The sequence below is a fragment of the Osmia lignaria genome, chromosome 12 (assembly GCF_051020975.1).
Source record: "Osmia lignaria lignaria isolate PbOS001 chromosome 12, iyOsmLign1, whole genome shotgun sequence".
NCBI lineage: Eukaryota > Metazoa > Arthropoda > Insecta > Hymenoptera > Megachilidae > Osmia > Osmia lignaria.
Genome location: NC_135043.1, coordinates 8,792,647 through 8,815,961, shown reverse-complemented (window position 1 = coordinate 8,815,961; position 23,315 = coordinate 8,792,647). Strand labels below are relative to the sequence as shown.

Here is a 23,315-nt window from a genome sequence, read left to right as displayed (position 1 = left end):
AAAGTTGAACTAATTTATATCGGGCAACGAGTTTGCATCGGTCGAACGTTAACCGAGTGTCGTGTAAATCAGAGGAGAAAAAAAGAGCGGCACGAGCGTGCCACTCGGACACGTGTTAACAAATCGATTCCATAAAATATTATGGATGTGTTAAAAAAAAAAAAAAAAAAAAGTAGAGAGAGGCGAACAGAGATGTGGAAAGAGACAACAACGACGCACGGATGCTCGATCCGTGGAAAGGAAAAAAAAACGAAAGCAATTTCATTCGCTGGTTTCATTCATTTTTTTCTCCCCACCTTCCATCGTGTGTTACCTTTTTTTTTTTTTTCTGTCGATTTGTTGTTTCTTGCCACGCGGCACGAACTGCTGTCACCGATAAGCTAACAGAATTCTGGGTTACTTCTGGCCCGGCTGCGCGACGATTTTCCTCCCGAACTGTACGCACCCACACGTGGGAAATAGTGCATAGGAAATGCAAACGTGTAGCGGAGAAGTTCGGACAGCACCCTCTAATTTTAACCCGCAGAGGGCACCACCCTGTCACGCTTGTACGTGCCTGTCTATGTTGTAAAGTTGCGTTCCATTTTCATCGTACAGTTCTCTTTCCAAATTCGACCCGAACAACGCCCGAAAGGGTCGCGGGAAGGACAGATACGGGGGGGTGGCTAGTGAGATCGGTGCGGTTTCCGGTTCGTAACTGAAAACTTTTTGCATAGTTTCACGCCGTCTCCCCCGTCTCTATCGCACCCCAGCGAACCGCAAGTGGAAGGAAAAGTCTTTTGGAAGCTGATTGTCCTCGTTACTAAATTTCTGCTCGCCATCTACCCTTCTCTTATCGAACAATAATTCATTTTATTCAAAACGCAGGGCCCAGGGTGGCTCTAGATGACGTTATACATTTTAATAATTTTATATTTATAACTGCAAGATTGAAAATGGGGTGTACATCACTTAACGATTCTTGATCCGAGTAACCCATACTTGACCCCGGCACGAAGGGTTAAAAATGAAAGCATCATTGGTGACCATGAATGAACCACGGTAGTAATAATTACCGTGAACGTAAGTGTTTTCGAAATTCACGGGAAAGCGGTTTAATTACTATTCTGCTCGTGACGAGGGACAGATTGGCGATCAATTTCATGCAGTTTCGTGTTGTACAATGTTCAGGGAAACCGGTTGAGGGTTACAGTGCCATGTTTCCATAGAGCGAATTTGTTAGGGTAGCAGTTCCTTTAGGTTCTTGTTTGTAGTATAATTCATAGTTTTATAATATTTTTATAAATGGTGGCGATTATAATTTATTTTAAAAAATTAATTTTTTTATTGAGTCCCATCTGTGGTAATATAACGAAAGTCTACTGTATCCATTTGCACAAAGACATCCAGGATCATCATCAGGGTTGCAGAATATTATTTGACCATATTACATTGTGGTAGAATTTGAAAAAAAAAAAAAAATCGAAAACAGCCTCTGTGTGGAGGGAAAGTTGGTTCGCGAAATTCTCAGATCATTAGAGGATTCGTGCTCGCGTTGAATTAATTTGCGAACGCCTAAGCGACATTCGGGCGAAGCGAAAGAAAAGTGGTGGATAAACAGGGTGTGCATGTGCTCACGAAAAGGATGGAAGAGAAAAAAAGGACTGACGAGGGGATGGTAGAGAGTCTAGCGAGAGTTAGTTGGCTGTCTCTCTATTTCTATCCCTTCGCACCGCTCTATCTCGTAATTAAAGAGTTCCGCGCGTAATATCTGAAAACATAGAGAGAAATTCAGAGACGAACGTGAAATTCTCGCAGACAGGGGATGAACAGACAGAGAGAAAGAGAAAGAGGCACACTCGATGTAATTATTGTTCTTCTCTCTGTTTCTTTCGATTCGAAGATCTCCGAGAGATTGAAAGATCCATTCGTCGAAGTGATTCATCGAAGGGTGGGTGTTTGGAGCAAGGGCGGAGCTTTCGAACAAAGGGTGAAGGAAGCTTGGACTGGGGTTTGATTCTGTTGAGTACTGTTAGAGAAATAGAAACGATTTGTACATTCTAAAGAAACAGTTGATTACATTGTTCCAATTATTTTAATTAATTTAGTAGGACCTTGATTTATTATAATAATGTACAATGATATTTGAAAATTTATGTCCTTCCTTTTTCTAATTATCAACGAAACAAGCTCTAATGAATTGGTTACTTGAATTTTCTTAAATATTGATTACAAACGAACAAAATAAGAGAATCACTTGTGTCGATAAAAAAAAATACAAGTGAACGATTGGTCAATAAATAGTTATTTGTGCTATCGTTCTATGTACCAAGACTTTTTATCCCAGTCGGTGAGTCGTTTTTACTGGAACACCGTACAAAGTAAACTGGTCCGAGTTTACATATTTCCTTTTATTACACCGATGTTCGGGACGCTTTTGTTCCCCAAGGGTTTGCTGTTATTTTATGAATATACATAATTGTTCCCTTTCAAAGTTCATCCCTGTTACATTGTCTCTATTCAAAAAGGATACTAGAAGATTCCAAAGAACATAAATTGTTTAATGTAGAACCAAATTACTATTCTAAATACTCTTTTTAGAAATAAATCAATTATCCAAAAAAGGCACCGAATTAATTTACAAACTTATTGAAATAATAAGGTACATAGAACAGAGGATGAAAAAAAAGAAATGTAATTTATATCTTGAATTGTAACGAATAGAGATTTAACGCATCTTTCTTTTCCCTCGAATCCCATGGAAACGTTCATTATCAGTTATCGACATTTCTCGTCGATTTCCTTGCTTCTTGTCAATGCTCGATCGAATAGAAGTCTCTGAAAAGTAGTGGACGCGTGGCGTTCGCTTCATCCGTCTCTTCGATCGAGGAATTGAACGTTAACATCGAATCGGCAATGAAGTGGCCCGCTCTGGGAACCGGATTATCGAGACTGGCGAGGAAAAAAAGGGAGGAGTAAGGTGAACGTGCTTTAATCTCGCAAAGTACTCGTACATTTCGAATTCCGTTCGTTCTACGTTCATCCTCTCCTTTCTACCTCGCCACCGGCTGCAAAACAATCTATTAGCGTTGTGCATAATCGTAATGTCGAACGGGTATGACCGCTACAGTGATCGCTAGGGGAAGCTGCATGCTCGACAACCGGTTGGGGTAAATTTTTAATAAACGTTACATAAGTGTTTTTTGAAACTGGGTGTTGAAGGACAGTTAAGGTGTAAAAAATGAAATTTTTGCAGTTCATTCCAACCCCACAAATACGGAGGTTCCCTCGTAAACACCAAGCCCTACAAGCCAAACCAAATTCATCCCTAATTATTTCCCTGTTTTCGATCAGACCATCAACCTCCGAACTTCCTGATCAGACACTCGACAACGCGAATTGCCAGCATCCGTACAAAGACTGTACCTAACCCGAGATCGGGAAAGGGTTACTTTTCGTCACCAAAGTACTCTTTCTCGATCCAAATGTCTAGCTGAACACGCCGTTCTTTTTCCATAGAGGCCCACGTATCATCATTTTTGCTGCCCCGAGCAGGCTCGAACAGCAACGCGGCGTGGCACGGCACGTAACGCAACGCGACGTAACGTAATACGGAGAAATAATAGGTTGATGAGAGGGGGACGGACGTGGTTACAGGAGGGGAGGGTGCAATGGGAAGGTGGCGTGGCGCCTACGGGGTGCACAGGGGGTTGGCGAGGCACGGACGAGGCTCTAGGGGGTGGCGGCGTCCTGTTCATTATGCAACGACGCGACTGTATCCCCCCTGGTACAACGAGCGCCGGTTCTCTGTTGCACCGGAGAACTGGCGCAAAGTACAATCGGGAGGCCCCCGCGGTTAATGAGTCGACCGAACAAAGCGAAAAACCGTCCATTAAATAATGCGCGATGCAACGTCGGGCCAACGCACTCGGAGATACGCACCCAACGACGAAACTGGATCCCCCTTTTCCTGAAAATTTTCGCCCTTGTTGCATCCACTGTAACCCCGTGCATCCTGGATCTTTCGGCTTCCCAGTTGACGATGGATATACCTCCATCATTATTTTTCCTCGTTTCAGTACGATGTTACTTCTCTTCGACACGCTTTATCCGAAGATATTATGATACTAATGACAATAATATCTCTACTATATTCATTAATTTTCCGATAATCACAGAAATATGAAATTGACATAAAAATGTGTTGGTTTTAAAGTGTTTCATTTTTTGACAATCATTTAATTAGGTTCATTAATTTTCACTCTGTTTTAAACGCTTTCTCAATGTTCAGCTTAACTGAAGTATTATCTAAAAGATTTCCAATATTATATACTGAATACTTTATACACAATTACGATGAACTGGTCGCATTTGATTATTAACGATTTGATACAGTTTATTAATGATATCGTTTCTTTGTTACAACACGAGCAAAGGAATACACTAGGAATTAGTATTAATTTCTTTTTCATAAACGCATGGCAATACGTACGCATTTTGAATGAATTCAAATGAATTAATTATTAGCTTTTTTTAATTGTACATTTATTTTGCCTCCTTTTATCAGTAAGGATTTTGATTGACAACTTTGATCAGTAATAATTTCCTGAAGAATTATTATAAATTAAAATATATCTGTTAAAATTTCAAATTTAAATATTTTACTGAGAACATTGTAAGACAAATGACAAAGAAAAACACATAAAAAGTAGGAAAAATTGTTGTTAAACAAGGGTAGAAAAATTCTGCTTTGGTCGGCAAAGCAAAGGTTGGCCAGCGTAGATTCTCAGCTCCAGGGAGCTGACGCACCCTGGCTTTTATCTAAACTTTCATCTAACCTCCCCTATGCATCTAATCGCGCCACCCCACCACTAGTTCCTATGAAAGGGCCAGGGAAGGAATTGGAGTGGGGCTACTCGAAGTTGGTGGGGAATTTGCACACACGCAGATGCGAACGAATAAACGTGTATGGATCCAACTGGAGGGGGTAGCAACCCTTAATAAATGCGCACTCAAAGAGGGCGCAGCAAGTCGTGAAAGAGTATTAAGAAAAGATCGTCTCGAAGCTATCTTACGGAATTAACCTACAGTTTAAGAACCCTTTTACTTCTTCTTTTATCCCATTACATTAACACGTTAAGTGCTTCAGCGGATACGGAAGTAGGATAAGCTGTACTAATTTTGACACGAAATTAATTATTGACACTCGGAATTTTTCTTAATATTATATTGTTTTAATGTAATAACAATTTTAAATTCAAGCATTACTAAATCATTTCAAATATTAGTAGATAATTAGAAGGGAAAGGATAAAATTTTAATTTTTCTGTAATTAATTTACTCGGCTGAATTTTATTAATTATTTAGAATCTTCATTATGAGAAAAATATAATTAGATAAAACAACATTAACTTATTTTTGTTTGTTAATTAAATATACATTAAACGCGAACTGAAATCAAATATAATTATTATTTCTTGAATATATTTTGTTGATATTCAAAATATAATGAACACTCATTAAACACTAATTATTAGTGTATTCCTTATCAAAAAATAACAAGTTCCAATATTCATATTTTAAATGAATAAATTAATTTGCATCGCTATTACATTATCTCGTACTGAAAGACAAATTTCAGTATGGTTAAACAGATTTTCCCAAGTGTGAGAAAACAGAGGGAGGAAAAGCGAAATTACCGACGCCATAAAAACGAGAACCCTCACCCTCTCAGAAGGCCGGATAAAGAACAAACTCTTCGTTACCCGTTCAAAGCTGAAACGAATACCCATTGTTCCCCCATCGGTGATCTGGTAATCCCATTCGAGGTCACCGATAATTGACCACTTGATCGCCGGAAGACCGGCGCACCTTCGGAGTTAAATCGATCTTCCTTCCTTTTTTTTTTTTCTCTCCCCCTTGGCGACTGCAAGAACCGGTCAGAGATTTGCATCCCCTGCCTCGGCGACGACGACGCGATCCGGTGTCAGCAGGAATAAAAGCTCATTCCGTCGTGACGCCGTTGAAGGGTTGCCGCAACGGGTAGAAAAAGGAGTCGAAAGGTGGTCAGAGAGAGTTTGTCCGCGTGTCGTCTCTGGAAAGGACGGAATTCTTTTTTCTCCGCGAAACGGTTAAAATGTAAATTAAGTCGACGTGCTTAAGAATGTGAGATTATTAAGAGACTCGCCACCCCCGCGGGTGCGGCACGCTTGCGAAAACATTTCTGCCCTTTTTATTTGTTTTGCCCGCGTTCGCGCATTATAAAGCACATATTACTACTCTTGCTGCCTTATGCGACCTCCTCTGCTTTTATTTTTCTCTCTACTACCGCTTCTCGTGGGAGACGCGACCCGAGTACTTACTTCTTAAAGTTTCAATGAGTTACCTGGAGACAATCCAGCGGAAACTCAAGGGTAGTTTTTCTTCGAGGGAACAGCTTGATGTTTGTCACTTTGTAAAATGAAAATAGGAAGAAACGAGGTCAGGAGACATGTATTTTTTTTTTAGATCTAAAGGAATAAGAGGATTATAATTATAAAACTTGTTTAAAAATGATACAGAGACAGTACTATCGATTTCAACCCTCAAATCGTGATATCGTGTCGGATGGTAGACATGTAGGTATCAAATGAAATTTGTAACTGTTTGATACTTCTATGGAAGTATCGATACACATGTGATACCTTTTGAAATTATAGATACTCATTTGTTACTTTGTCAATAGATGAATTGAAACATCATTAATAAAATATGTATCAGCACTTTGCGCTATTAAATATTAATTTGTTTTTGGATGTTGTAAACATCAACTTCTAATTTCTAAAATTAATTTGCATTTAAATTAGTTTCAACAACTTCTTCGATTATTTGATTTTTTTTCGAAATTTTTGTGAAATATGAAATGATCATTGAAACTTTAGCAAATATCAGATTGATAATTTTGTATTGCTTCGAAAAATAGCAATGTCAATACTTGCTACCAAATACCCCAAATTTTGATATCGGATTGTTCGAATATCATCAATATGTATCGGGATCGATCCGATCACTAACTGCTAATAGATGTTAGCAAAACTTTGCAGTAATTAAAACTTTCTGTGTGAATAACACGAAGCAATATTTCAATATAGACAGATTTCATTGATATCGTTTTCAGGAATCGTCCTGAAACCTGATAGCTATCTACGCAGATTTTATCGAAAATAAAAGAAGCTTCCGTCCAATATCGCAGATATTTGCCTTTAATACTGTAGCCATGTTCTACAACGGTGTAATAAGCGAAGTTTGGAAACTGTAGAACTTGATGCACTGAATAAAATCAATAAACCCTTAACAGAATATATTAGGTTTTACAAATTAATTCAGTGTCTATCTTTTTTTAATTGAAGACATTCTAACTTCAATTATTAAAGTAATCGATGTCTAGCCAATTACAGTACTTCAAATCTAAAATAGTAATTAAGAGCGTGTAATTTAACATTAATAACACTGAAATAATGATTTGTATATCTAATAATAGATATAAGAGTAGAAATATTTTCACCCTCATCAGCAAAGGTTCAATACCACTTTAATTTCGTCCATGCTCTAAAACAACCCCTAAAAATATTCGAAGGTATTTTTATCAAATGATCTTTTTCTTATTTCTGTAAACGCGTTTCTTGAAAAAATGAACCATTTGGATCGCAGCCGTAAGTGTAACACGTACTCTTCAAATCAAGCCACTTCTAACGCACGATTCAATTACTAAAGGGGATCCCTATGATTAGATTCTCGGCTACGCTCGATATTTCCAGCGTCCCTCGCGAAAAGAGGGCGCCACGTAACCGTGTGCCTCGTTTTCATCCCCGAATTAATATCCTTCCCTTTGCGTCTTACCACCATTTCGATTGACTTAGAAAAATCGTTTACTTCGAATAAGGATACAACTCTATCGTTCGATTCCTGTGTGAATATTAAACGGGCGAAAGGAGCGGGAAAGAATAGAAAAAGAAGGGAAGAAAAAGAAAAGTGCAGGTGAAAGTATGGAGGCAATCAGTGGCGGCGTTCAGGAGGAATCGCCGCTACCGATTATCCAGCGCCGTAATCGAATCAAGGAGCGCTATTTATTTTTCCATCCATTTAAAAACGTGTTAAAATGCAAAAAAGCGAGCAGCCACGAGGCAGGGTCGCGCGACGCGGGAACGCTTGGAAGCACAGGAGTCGCTGGAGGAAAAGCGTCGGAGGAGGAACAGAAAGAGAGGAGGGTCCGGCTGGAGAAAGGTCGACGAACACGAGAACGAGCGAGGCTGCTGGCGGATAGGGATGTCAGAGGGGGTGGTGGCTCGCGAAGGGGGTGAAGCAGCAACGGCTAGGCTGGTGGCGGAGTAAAGGGTGAAAATGCAAAAAGGCGCCAGGGGCTTCGCTCAATACCGAAGCGGCGGCGCAAGCGCCTTCATTTTGTTTTTCGTACGTCGCCGCGTCGCTTTCGTTTTTCCAAGATGGCCGCCCGTGTGGACGACGTCGGTAACTGGTCCCTCTTGGAGGGGTGCCCCGACAAAGCACCCTACATTGCCGGCCGGAGAAGAAACCACCCCCGAAAACGCGACCGCGACGCGGCGCTCGGCTCGCTCGTTTTTCCATGCACCTTCGAATATCGTCCCGGGAGACTTCGATACCGCGACAAGAAAATTTCTTGAATAATTCTTGGGCTTGAAGAAAGTTTGAAAAATATTTACAGGTCGCAGCAAATTTTTTTACCGTGCGAAATACTATTCAAACGTAAGCAGCAAATTCTGTACGATTAAAAAGTATAAAATTATGAACGAATTGTTGACAAGTTAACGATAATTATATAAATTAGACGTTTAAGAAAATTGGAACTTCCTCCAGATAATCGTGCGATGATATTAATAAATTTTGCTCGTTTTCTTTTATTCAGTACCTATCTGTCAGTCTCGGAAGTGAGATCAAATTTTAATATTAATATTCATTATTTTAACAAAGAATTTAAATTTTAATGAATTTACGACGGATATTTCAATAATCCAGATATGTAATATTTTTCTTGCAACAATAAGTTTCCAGACAACTTGATTGGCACCGGAGGTCTGGATAGCTCGGGTTAAATTATTTGAGCTGCATCTGATATGTGAATCGGTTCAAATATTTTTTAAATCTTTCCTTTTTCTGAAACGTCTTATTTTTATTTTACAAGAAATGCAATATGCAATGCAACCAGATACAAAGAGTGCAATAATTTTATTATTAGGCACAATTATGAATCACTTCTAATGTAATATAAAATACCGCCCGAAATAATTAGTTCAATATTCATTCTTCGTTTGGACCAAAATGCATCTATTTGTGCAATTGATGCAACTTATGCACTTATGCACTTTCATCCCTTTATATCACAACTATGCATCTTTCCGCCAGCATAAATCATGCTTTCTGAAAAATACTCATTGTAACAAACGGTTGATGGAGCACAGATCCCAAACGACCGTCAATTATGAGATGAATGCACCGGTAGAAAAAATTACTTGAATTCCGGCTCATTTGCGTAACTCCAGGCGAACGCGTTCAATCGCAAATACATTTACTTGGGATTCATATTACAGACTGGCTCCCAGCGACGATGTGTGCATTTTTTTTTTTTTTCAACCCTCGTTCGTTCCGCGATCTACAGTTTCCTGCCGCATAATTCCATCATTCGACGTTGCAATTTCTGCTTCAAAGCGATGCGCGTGCTGAAAACTGCCGCCACTATTTGTATTGCTCTTTCAACAACGTTCCACGTGGGACGAGTTTTTTCGAGCGTGCAACGTATAGATTCGAAACGTAGAAATAAATGACATCGGTCGCTGTGAAGTCCGACTAAATTGCACACGATTCTCCGACTTAAGTGATGATTTAGTTGCAGGAACAGTTTATCCGCAATACTGCGTTACTAAGACTGCATTAAAAATTTTATTTCATTTCTAATTGTTTTTGTGAGGTATAAGGTAAAAGAAATTTTCAAGAATACGACAATTTCTTTTTATTATTTTTAATTAAATACTTTCATGAGTGATTGTATATGAAAAAATATTTCAATTTAAATAAAAAAAGAAATTCATTACTAGGAATTTTTAGACAAATAGTAGACAATTACTTATAATACATATCCAGAATTAACCTTCGGAGAGTGGGCCACAAAATTATTCTTCGAATACATCAAAACCTTTTCGCTGTACAAACAAAAGATAGAAAGTAGAATGATATGTTGTGTATTAGTTATAGAAATTATGCAACGAAATAACGTTTTGCGTCGAAAGAGGCATCGTTTGGCAGAGCGGCAAACCGCGCTTGGAAACAACGAATACTCTTATTTATCATTTCCGTAACGTTCGGTTGTCTGTTCTCCACCATTTTGAAAATCGCTACTCGCATTACCGCGGCGTGTCGACCGGAAGCAACTCGAGCTTCCCGGGTATTCGCGGTTTTCGCAATTCCCTCGCACCGAACCGCTCGCCAAGAGATACGTCGAACAGGTTTGCGCGCGACGAAACCCGAAACACTGTTACGCCACTGCCTGATAATCGACTGATAATTGCTGTAACAGTCTATAGCGCCGGAATATGCACCATTAATGGTATATTCAAGTAATAAGATTGCTAACAGTTCGTTTGAATCCTTTCAAACGATAATTGCTTCAGGACCGGATTCAGATTTAAGTGTTAGAAAAAAATTGAAGTATTTGACCAAACTAAAGTTACGCTAAGTGTACCGATATCAATCAGAAAATCAATATATGAATTTTACTAAATAAAATATTTATTTAAATATACTTTAAAATTGTACACATAATCTGTCGTGTATGCAAAAAAGAAGGACGTGCACATATTTGTAGTACCATAATCTCTCTGTACAAGAGGTGTTGAGAAATAAATGGGGGCTAATTCAGTATTGTGTACAGTGTGAAATCGGATGACTTAATTAGGTTGATTACTCGGAGAATCGACCCTTACTCTCATTATCGTAGGTGATTTACTACTAGAATTCTATACACTGAAAAAATGCTCATCTTTTTATTAATAAAATCTATTTTGAATTTCGAATTCAAATATTCACTCTTAATGATCTGTGCTGTAAATTAAAAAACTAAAAAAATAAATTAAATCGAGGGAGCCAAGGTGTGTTTACCAACGATCAAAAGAACCAGAATAATCTTTGCCAGGATTTCAACAACCTGCTAAGCACTGTCAGGCGTTATAGCGGGCACCGACAGGCCGCACACCAGACGTTAGTTAAATCGCGATACATTTTCCACGGCATTACGTTGCACGTCGTATCGGTGGCCATTAAAGAAACGACAATGCTCCTCCGCGGGTATCCTCTGAATGGCCGAGGAGACGGGAACGCGGGCATGCGGCTAGCTAGAAAAAGAGGCGAAGATCCGCTAGCATGGGCGCAGCCAGATAACCGGCGATATTAAACATAATTCGCGCGTTTATCGCGCCGTGGCCGCTCGTAATCCGGCATTCGACGCACCCGCACGCGATGGCGCCGCGACGACCAGCGCCGATGGTCGTTTGCGCCGCGAGCAGATCCCCGCGGAAAACAAAAGAGCTGGCTGACCCTTCGAGTACACGCTGCGATACGTGCAGATGGATAGATAGGAGGAGAAAAAGAATAAGGGAGGAAGAAGAACGTAAAATGATGGCAACCGTAAAAAAGGGGTTGATAGAATGATAAATAAAAATGAAAGAAACATCGAAAGGAAAAAGATTAAAGAAAAAGAAAAAGGATCAATCGCGAAAGGTAAAGATGGTAAGGAAAAGGGTTGTTTAGAGAGGATGAAGAAACGATGAAGGGAAAAGTGGTTGATGAAGGATGCGAAAGACTGGTGCAGAGGAATAAGCAGGAATATGAACAAGGGATGAGATGAGGAGAGACGCAAAGAAACGACGGGGGGAAAAGGGAAAAAGGGTTGGAATGGTGAGAAGAGAGGGAGGCTCATCGTCGTTGGACATTAAGAACGTTTCGTGCGGCAATTTAACCAGGGAGCAGGGGTGGCGAGGGCGGCACGGCGCAGTCGGCATCGCCCGAACGATAGAAGGGTGGCAGGGTGGAAGTAAGCGAGAAAAAGAGTCGAAATGAGACAGAGGGTGGAAAAGGGACTGGCTGTAGCTGAGTTTTTACCACTTCTCTGCGCGTGCGCCTGCATACCTGGAGATTAGGTTTAACAGCCTTAATTTTAAAAAATTGCCGCCTCTATCCCGACAATCTGCACCCCCCTCTAACACTTCCTCGCGTTCTTCTCTACCTGGCTCGTTCAAATGTCCACGTCAACCCCTCGCGTCGTCTCTGCCTACCCCATGGAACAGAATTGCTCCGCTTTGCATCGTTCTGGATAAAGTTCCTCGTTGTGCTCCATGCGACTCCTCGTCGCCATCCAAGAACACCCCCAACGACACCCTCTTTGGATCCTTGGAACACATGGGGACGTTTAGCCCATTCGCTGCTCGTCTATACGTACGCCGGACGGGATTAGACGTCAGGAAGTGGCAGGAATATGTCGTTGGAATTTTGGGGAAAATTGTTCTACCCTGGACGAGGGTAGATCCAGGGAAAATATAGTCTGTGGCTGGAAACTTCATGTCACTGCCCCTCCACCATAAAAAAATTAATCATGGCTGGACGGATGTCCGATTGCTCGCGGTTAAATATATTCAATGAAATGTTTTTATCGATCTGGTACAAATGTAAGGCTCTAATTAATAATTCGTATTGATACTCTAATTAATACAGTTCTTGAAAATTATTCTTCTGATCACCATGTTTTATATTAAAAATATTTAAATAGTATTTTATAATTAGGGGATGAAAAATCTATTAAGGAGAACTTACATATAGTATAGGATCGGGTATTTGTATATGTATTGTAAACTATGTTTATTAAGTTATACTATACAAAATTACCACCCCTTTGATTGCCCATCACACCCCTACAAGACGACCCTATTTATTCTATCAAAGAAATTCCACTTTCTTTATGCATTATCTTAAACATATATCTTCTTTATGTATTACAGATCATCTTCGCCAGTCATCTTCTTCAGCAGTCCTCTTCACCCTGTAAAAATGAAACAGAGGCCATCAGCAATGTGAGTACCATAGACGTTTCATTTAGAAAAATGTTCCTTCAAATAGGAAAAAAACAACTACATAATTTCAAGAAATATAGCCAGGTTCTCATTCAAGCACAAACTACCCCCATAATTCAGCACAGGTGGTTAAGTCGCATTCTCCGCGCAGCGTAAATTATTGTTACATCTGGCTAGCAGGGGAGACGCAATTTTCATCGAGCAAGTCGTACTCAATGACAGAGAGAGGATCTAGGTTCCTAGATTAATTAACAACTTCGTAGACCGTCTCTTCGCGTAGATCCCGGGTTCCTGTAATTCCGTGAAAATTTTCCCCTCCCCGCCCCCTTTCTGCTCAGCCTCCTTGCCTCTCCCTGTGCTAGCCGGCCGCAATAAAATCCACGTTGAGCCAGGTTCCAGACTCGTGTGAAATATCGCCGCGAATTATCATACCATCTGAAATTAAAGGGCTGAAATTTCGGGGTGGTACCACCGCGCCGGCGTTGGTGCCCGGTGGAAAATAATTTTGATGCTCGCTCTCTACTTCTACGCGTACTGCCAGCCTGCCTGACCGTCTCTGCCTCCCCTCTACCACCCTGGAATACCACCCCTCGGACCGCTAATCCCGCTCTGGTTCACCCTCTTCTTTCTTCGCAGACGATTCTCCTTCGTTTCTACCGCGTGGACTAACGCGAAACAGAGAGACGAGGGTGGCTCCGGTAACCGTGACGCAACGGGGACGACGAGGAAGAGGGTTGGGGGGTGAGGGGTGGTTCGGTACGGAGAAAGTGGAGGATAGAAAGCGCTACTACGATATTCTCGAGCGTGGAAGCCGAGAGGTAAAGCGTAGAGAAGGAGGGAAAAGCGCGACGAGGGTGAAAGAGGAAGGGTTGAAGAGGAAGAGGGATGACTTCCGGCAGAGAGAGGTGCGCGTTTCGGCGAGGCGAAAGGGCGCCCTCTTCGCCCGCTCGTGCGCATTTGCCTCCCTCTTCCTGCCCTCTTAGTCGGCGACCCCCGCGCCAGCCCCCCCTCCCCCCCTCGTCGACAGCTTTTTTTTCTCTCGCGCAACGCGTCCTGCGTTTCCGGCACGGCGCGCGCTGCTTTTCCTGGCCATCAGCGAGTATTTTTCTTTGCCAGCGTCTGCGCGGCCACGCCCTCTCGCTGCAATGGCCGCGAGACCGAAATTCCTCGCGGGGCGGACACCCTTCCCCCTGCAACCCTCGAGCTTTTTCCTTCTCTTTCGCTCCGACGCGTGCTCCTTCTTCGTCTCTTGTCTCTTCCTACTCCCACCCTTACGATTTTTCTCATTTTTCTCTAATTTTTTCATTTTTCTTTCTGTTTTTTTTTTTTTTTTTTTTTCGTTCGAGCTTTACTCTTTTTGTTCCCTTCCCCTCGGTAACTACTCTCTCGCTCGCTATCCATCTCCCTACCTTTTCTTCTCTTCTGATCCGCTCTCTTTTTCTCCGGTGTTTCCCTTCGGACCAGAGCGACGACGACCACGACAGCGAGGGCCGACGTCGAGCAACGGCACGACAACTAACTTTCCTTCTCTAGCCGCCGAGAGCTGCGGGGGTGTGTTTTAAGAGGTCCCTCAAACAAACCCGTGGCTGCGACGCCGGCTGTCTGTGTGCATTGTACTTGGCCCGTGTAATGTGTACGTACGTCTTTGGTCGAGTGTTTATACGGACTCGGTTCAGCAATCGATTGGTCTCCATGGTTAATGAGTCGCGCTGAATGCTATTGATGTTTCCGATCGATTTATGGCCAACTGCTCTCACCGCGCGGCTTCCACCCGTTACGCAAGATGACGAGGAATCGCGGAGACTTATATACCTCGTTACAAGATTAACCTACTAAAAATAATTATTTTTCTTTTCTCAGATTTTTTCTTAGATAACAAATATTATTTTTTAATCGAGGTGGAATGGGTCGAGGTAGTATATCTGCTATTTAAAATCTTTTGAAATGAGATAAATTTTTATAGACCTAGAAGGAAACTTTCTATTTTGAATGAATCAGTGAAATAGTACTTGGCCGATGTTATTGTTGAAATCGATGAATCTGGCAAACGTTATAAAATAATACTATAGTTTAGTAGAAGGGGGAAAGAGGGGTTGCGAGGACTCGATTTAACAGCCGATTATACTGAACGATTAGCAAAGCTCGTGGATGTTATAAACGATAGATTTACAGGATTTAAGAGTCGGTATCTGCGGATTAGAATTCGGGATATAATCCGTACTCGACGCGCTGTGATTACTGATAATGTGCTCCGCGTTATTTCATATTTAACGTTCAGTTGTTAAAACGTGGAAAACCATGACTGTGTCATTTCGATGAATGCTCGAACTAGTCAGAAATAAAATTTCGTAGTTCTTCGGAGTCATTGACCAGAAGTCATTTTATATGTAAACCTTTAATTCATTTATTAACTCAATCATCGTGTTACAATTAGGGATTAATTCTTGCAATTTTTATTTACTATTAATGAACTGATTTCAAAATAGTCGGTATTTTCCCTGGAGAAGCTTGATTTGATCGCGAGTGTACATCGATCAATACAATCGCCTCTCAATTATGTATACATACACAAAGGAACTAATATTGGTACACTTGAAGAAACGAAGTTCAAACATCTTGAACATCTACGTCGATAATTCATGACAATCGAACGTAAATCAATCAATCAATTAACATTCGTTTGTTATCTTTTACTTGAAACGACATTCTATTTTTGGAATTTGATAAAGACCTCGAGAATTAAATAAAACATTTAAAAAATCGTTTTGATTTAACGGAGATCATCGCGAAAGATTAAAGCAGAATTTAGTCAATGTAACAGTAATGAAATCGAGCAGTTCGTTCTTCATCATCGTGCGTATGTAAATAAATGTATGATCAACATGAAATTCGCTGGAATATCATGAAAAGCCAACGATACAACATCCACTAAAATTTGTCTATGAATTTTGTCATGCATCGAGCCAACTGAATTTTATTCTGAATGCTAACCTAAATTAGAACCGCCCAATTCCTGTGACGTTTTATTGACACACGGATATTGAAATTCGCTACACGGTTATCTTCGAGGATGCAAGATCAAACGACGTTTATTTTGATTTATTTTCATATACTTTTACACGCGTACAAACAAACGTAGAGCATAATTAGAAATTACAATTTTAATTTGATTAAAATTTTAATTATCTGAGATAAAAATATTGCATCCTTTTGAATTTTCTATTTCACATTATTAATATAATAGCAATAGTGCTGTATTATTTTTACTAATGAATCTTCGCGTTGAAGAATTTTTTCGAGAGCAACTTTATAATTAAAATGCACGACCAGGGAGGAACAAATGCACACCGTTCCGAAGTAAAAATAAAAAGCGTTCATTCGACTTACAAATCTTCCAGGTAATTAACATTCTTCCATAACGAAACAACAGAAAACTACGCGAAACATTCCGGCAGATAAATGCAAATCTAGCTGGTGATTATTTCGCGAGACGTTTCACAATTACAAGGTAATCAGAATATAAACCTTCCGTGCAGAACAATAATTTAATGCGTATGAAACAACGGCATTAAACCATATTTTAGTACAATATCCAGTAGCTGGATGTATATTTTTTATTATAATTCGTATGGTTCTTATCAAAAATGGCGATGGCGTGGACATTGAAGATCGCGCCTCGGATGGCGGACCAGGGAGAGAGCCCCAATTTCAATTTAACTGTAACTTTAGATTAATGTTCTTATATACATTTTTTAAATTTGGGTCTCATTTAACACATACTTAGTTATTCAAGGGTTAATTATATATTTATATCAACGATTAAAATGAACAAAGTTTATTAAGAACGATCCGATTCGCACGGATTCGTACAAACGTTCGTAACTCGCCGTATTAGAACGAAGCACATCGTGTAAAAATTTCCGGGAATTTAAAAGGGCTGGTTTCCGAGCTCCAATAATTATGCCACAGTATAACTATCCCTGGATTTCCATCGTCGAAAAAAACGTCAAGAGATTATATAATTCCCAGACGAATCGTGAATTTCCGGGAAGAGAACGGAACGCGTCGGTGGCGGGTGCGTTTAACGGGTCGAATGATATTTTTCTTCTAGCCGGGTTACGGAACCTTTCCAGCTGCTACTTGTAACATAGGAATATCGGCGAAACAGTTCACGCTCGGTTGAAGCTTGCCAGAGAAGTTAGCACGGTGGTTGTTTAGTTCCGGGTGGTCGTTAATTGCGATAGTTCGCGAGTTTACTAGAAAACCGGTACTTGGGAATTTCTCGTGAACGTGACAAACCGTGGACAGTTGCCGCGATAACCTGGCTTCCAATTTATTTCATTTCTCGGTAATACTCGATAGGAATTTCGTTGGAGAACGAACGGTACAAACCCGGGCGTTAAATTCTTCGAACCGCAGCTCGGTAATGAGCTCGCGAGAGAGAACCTCCGACTAATGAGGTTTTAATAAAACGCACCGTCTAATGAACCGTATGTAACATCGAAAATTATTCGATCTTGATAAGAGAAAAGAAAAAAAGAAATTTTCACCAGAGGAACCCGAGCGTCAAGTTCGCGCGTAGAACCGCGACCTCGTCACGGACGCGCGTCGACGCGACGAAAAGCGTTCACCTCGAGGCGTGATCGATCGAACAGCCGCGATCGGTTGCATCGAAGTCAATGGGAACGTCGTTTCGTACGTTCGACTGTTGGAAAACAGATGGCCGAGTATTCGCCCGCTATCGATACGGGGCTGGTCGTGTTTCCCGCGCGACGAGAAGGGGTGAATCTCTCCTGACGAAAAGAAAAAAAAATGGGGGAAAAAAAGGAAAAATGTTGGACGAGGAACAGGTTGGTAGGGATTGAACGAACCTTTGCGCAGGATACTTCGCGCCTGGTGGGGAAAGGAAAAAGGCGACCGATTCGGTGAAGAACGAAGAGGGGGTGCGTGTTGCTAACCGGCGCGCAAGGGGTGAACGGAAAAAAGGAGACGAACGGCGACGTACCGGGGAAGGAAACTGAACAACGCAAGTCAATCGTGCATCTCTTAATAGAAAAGTGGGGTCGATTTATGGGTTATAGGTAAACTGTACTCTCACCCCCTCTGTATCATCGAGCTTGTCTCACCTCCCCGGCATCGGCACCCCCTTTCGACTACGCGAGCCAGTACCGATCGACTGGCAGATATCGCTCTTTCGTTTCCCCATCGACACTAACCTCTTTTTGTTTTTTTTTGTTTTTTTTTTTGTTAGCCACGTACTCGTTGGCCCTGACCGACTGCCACGTGAGGAAACTTACACGTGATCCGGGAGAATGCAAAGAGCATTCCTTCGAAGAATGTCGTTCTTGATAATCAAAGAGGGTTGCCGATAGTGACATGTTAACAATTATTTTATATTTTCAATTTATCCATCATATTCCGTTGAAATTAGTTGTGCATGAAGACTTAAAAGGTGTTACCAGGGATGTTAAATGTTCCTAGAGTTGTTTATAATTCAAAAGCAATTCAGAAACTCTATCAAACTTCTACATTTTAGTTTCTCAACTGAACGTAATATTCAATCAAACTGTTAATAATGAATTTATGAAATAATACTATTGAAGATAAAATACACATATATTCAAAATTAAATAATTAACATATGTAGTTACATTCACAACAGTCAAACAATTTACTGGAAAAAGAAGAATAATTGAAAATTCTGATAAGGTTAATTAACAGTGAAATTCCACTCATAAAATTAATCAATTATTGATTATTTATTATGAAGTTGCATTTGAATTTGTCGCAATGTCACAGGATTTTCCAAAAGGAAAACCAAAAGATCGACGAGTTGCTATCTTTTCGGTGGGAAATAATTTAATATCCGGCAAAGAATTTTAATTACCGAAACAATGTTGCCAATAAATGGAGACGGTGGTATAATGCAGGAACCGAATGGACGTATAAACAAACATTTCCATCGAGGACCGATGTAACCCGTAACACTGATACATAATTTCCAAAAATACATCTATCGTCGTAAACACGGCCGTTATCAGCTATCTACAAACATTACCGATAATTACCATTATTGCTAATTGATGTATACGCGGAATTATATCATTCTGATTGATCCATTCCGCATCAAAGCGGCGGTCATGAATGAGTAACAAAAACAGCCGGGTCCTCGTTCCCGCTGTCATGGAAGAATCCTGACGAAACATAAATAATCAGCCTGGACGTGGGAGCAATCGAATTAATGACAATTCCAACGTCCCGCCCGTCCCGTTAGAATCGCGTTATCGACCAGAGCGATCAAGGTATCAACCGGTTACCGGTTTCTAATTTTGTATGCAAATCTGTCACGACCGACTAATTGAATCGCGTGTAACGGATCTATCTAGCCGATAGAGCTTCCGAAAGGGCGGCTCGGAAGGGGAGGCAATCGACCCATACTTTATTGATAATACACTCTTTCAGATTTCTCTAAGAAAACGCGACACTTTCCTAGAAACATTCATTGTTATTTTGGGCGGATCAATCGTGACTATAGTTAAGAATTGTCTAATGAAAGACTTTCGTGCATTGGAAAAATAACGTAGTACAAAAGTTGGAAAATGAAAATCCAAATTCGCCATCAGGGAATTAATATATACAGATACAAAAATGATTTATTTTCGAGTTTCAAACCGTTTTCAGCCATGAGTTTGTAACATACAAAAGACTATGATATCATTCAGCAGTAGTAGACAAAAGCATACACAATTTCGAAAAAAAAAAATTGTTCTATGAGGAAACGTACCAAAGCGTACCTATGTTGAATCAAACGACAGATATATTGAACATATGCTATAGATAAAGGTAATTTCTTTTTTCACTCTTTTAAAAGATTTTTTTCTTTTATTTATTCTTTTTCTAATGTTTCTCTCTTGTTTCATTGCAATATTAATTTTAATGAGACAACACAATATATTAACCTTCAATTTCTAAATAGTGTACAGATAATTGTACGCTTTCCAATAATTAACAAAAAAATGTTCAGTTAATAAATTTTTCTTTTAAACAATCATTTTGTATATAAATGTTAAAATTCATATAGCCATGTTAGCTACAAAAATGTGTCCTCTCGTTTTTTCTCCAAACGATTCGCCGTTAATTAACCCGCGAACGATCGACCACCGGACAACGCCGATATATGGTCGATTTTGACCCATACTGGAATTTTTATTATATGAATATTTCATTTTAAACGTATTCATAATTTAACAACTATCGTTTCAAATTTACTTTTCCTTCCAAGGGGAAGGTTGTCCGAAAATTCTGTTCATTCAACCCCACATTTTTTCTTGTATCTCTAATACATACACTACCGTGCATAAAATACACAGAATCAAAATATGCTATTAAAAATGAAGAAATTTTTCGTTTCATCGAGCCTCAGGTGAAAAGTAGCCCGTTGATAGTCTGGCGTTAACGAGGAAAATAAGATGATCGAACGAATCGAAGTAGAAAAAACGAGACGGGTAGAAACGAAACGGTTGATCGTCGCCGATTTCTCGCGATCCGGGCGACTAATAACCCGATTTCCTGTAAATTTCGCGCAGGCAGGCAGGCCGGTTCTTTTTTCCCTAGGAAATAACCGGTTTAATCAGGGACGGCTTCCTTCCTGTGCTATTTGCACGAAATTTCGGAGTTTCGAGTCCGCACGATACGTGTGGGTGGCACAGCTGCGCCGAATGCCTGCTGAAATTAGGATGTGTGCGTGTCTGTGTCTGGTCGCGTACACGTTCACAGAAGCTCGGTGCTTGTGTTGGTAAGCTTTTGCGTTCTCTCGGCCGTGCTTGGCCTCTCTCACCCTCCTCGCGAGGCCTCGTGAGCTCGCGCGCGCGCGCGCGCCTCTCACGCCACCCTCTCGGTCTCGCTCTCACCCTCTGGCTGCGTGTTTTTTTCTTTTCCTGCGCGCACGCGAAGGTCGGTCGCTGGCCAGGCGCGAGGACGAAGAGCGGAGAGAAAACGGCAGCAGAGAAAGATAGGAGACAAGCCAGAGAGCGAAGCGAAGCCAGGAGCCGAGAGGGTCGATAGGTGGGCACCGACCACCCCAAAAGTCCGCACACCACCCACCCTTCGTCTCTTCCTTCCTTCTCGTTCCTCCTTCGCCGCCTCGCCTCGTCTCACCCTCGCCTCTTCGTCCTCTTGTCTCATCGTGCACCGTTGGACGAAGGGTCAGCGGGGCCAGCACGGCTCCACTTTATAAATATCTACCGTAACACGTTAAACAGTTCGCTTGTTATTAATGAAAAAAGAAATAACGCTTGATATTAGTTGCTGCACCCTCCCGCGACTATTTGACGACGCGACGTGGAAACGTTTCTCAAACGATGCCTCTTTTCAGCAATTTTTCAGTCGAATAATCAATATGGAAGTAGAGTGTTGATATCCTTATCAACAGATAAGGACGTTGGAAAATTTGGGAATTGAGAAGGATAGGAGAAACGGGACTTTTTGTTAATAATTTTGTAATGAATTTTTAAATTTTTATGATTTTTTTATACAAAAGATTCTAATTAATTTCGGTCCTTTGAAGATGGAGTGTGTTAACTGGATTATACAAAAATTTTTCAGACGATGATCGATATCAAGGACAGAGGTGAAATTTGTAACGTCTCCGACGATACGTGTTAATGATTGGGAACGTCGAAGAGGGAGGTTATCGGAGGGTGGTTGCACGTAAGAGTGGCGATAACCGGCGATAATCTCGTTTCGTTCGATACTTACTTATTCATGCAAATATTTATAATTCACCGTAAGCATTTTAATTGCATTAGCACGGTAACGAGTACTTGCATGCGTTCATTAAGTATGGAAAAATGGCGGGGAATAGGTTGTCGGGCGGCGGTGAATTTTCAAAGGAAAATATTGATCGCAGCCTCCTGCGTATCTTCGCCTCTCGCGATATATATTTGCATTCGCGCAACGCACTCCAGAGGAGACTCGAAACGCAGAAAAAAAAAAAAATCCGGAAAATTTGATAACAGACGTCTGTCAGATTTGTTCTTTCTATTTGACTTTGTAAACAGTCTTAATCGTTTCGAATTAAAATTAAATTTCAGGATACTCTATAATCGTAACGAAAGGGTTAAGCATCCGAAAAGAAAGAAGTATGGATGAAAAATGAAAAGAAATCAATGCGCCTCGCCACAGATACATTATTATCATACATCCGGCCAATTAATTGGAAATTCATATAAGCCCGTAAAATATGCAAATTCAGTACAAAGAAATTCATTTCCTAGTTTAATTAAAAACCAGGTCAAATAATAAAAGGAAGAAAATGAATTGCGAGAGGAGAAAAGAAATCCGCTGCGTTTGTCTGTCGAATTAAATCAAGTATCAAATAACTTCGTGATAAAAGGAGGAATAAAGAAAAATACACGATCAAAATGGAGCTCCTTTCGTTATGGTACAATGACCTAGGGAAGTATTCACGTTTCCGGTTGAAAGTTGGCGTTGCAAAGCGGAACACGCGCTGGTTGGTAGATTCGGGCTTGCAATGCACATCCTGGGAGCGTACACCAGCTCCGGAGGGCGCTGCCTGACGTCTGAGATTTAGAAGCCGCAAAATAACAAAAGCTTAAACAATTTCCAGCCACAAAAGCGGGACCATTCTCATAGTCGACGTCGCGTCATTGTTTGCCGGCCATGGGGTGGCTGGTTTACAGCAGGGATGCAAAATGGGGGGGTGGGGGGTGGGGGGTGGGAGATTGTACGTTAATATGTCGCAGACGCGATATCACTTTAAACGGTGCACCACTCGGTGCCCTATTAAGAAGAAGACCCAAGTCTGCGGTTCGGTGAGAACCAGCTCGTGAAATATTTTGGTGGGCGCTTTTTTAACCTTTTGAGAACCTGGAGTAATGGAAAAAATTTAAAAATTATGATATTTTGCTTTTTTTTAATATACAGTAGAATTAATTAAATTTTAATTAGCCTAGAACAAAAATAGCAGACTGCTTTTAGTTATCTGAATTTCGTCGTGTATAGTTTAAATTTTCAAATTTTTTGAACAAGGTATCGGTGATTTATTTATCTATAATTTAGTATTTGAGGATTACGTACATTTTTATTGGGATTAAAAAATTTCTGGACGATTGATAGAACGTTTCCAATAACTTGTACTACTTCTACTGAAATGAAAATAATGCTTTCCCATCTCCCGATTCGCTA

The 23,315-nt window shown here is 40.6% G+C and overlaps 1 long non-coding RNA gene across 6 annotated transcripts in view; it reads left to right on the top strand.

The window, feature by feature from the left end:
- LOC117603021 (uncharacterized) overlaps positions 1 to 23,315 on the top strand; it is a 139,962-nt gene that overhangs the window by 57,864 nt on the left and 58,783 nt on the right. For all 6 annotated transcript variants that reach the window (XR_013063188.1, XR_004581110.2, XR_013063190.1 and 3 more), the window contains exon 3: positions 13,038 to 13,109. This is a non-coding gene — a long non-coding RNA (uncharacterized LOC117603021). The remainder of the gene's footprint in view (positions 1 to 13,037; positions 13,110 to 23,315) is intronic.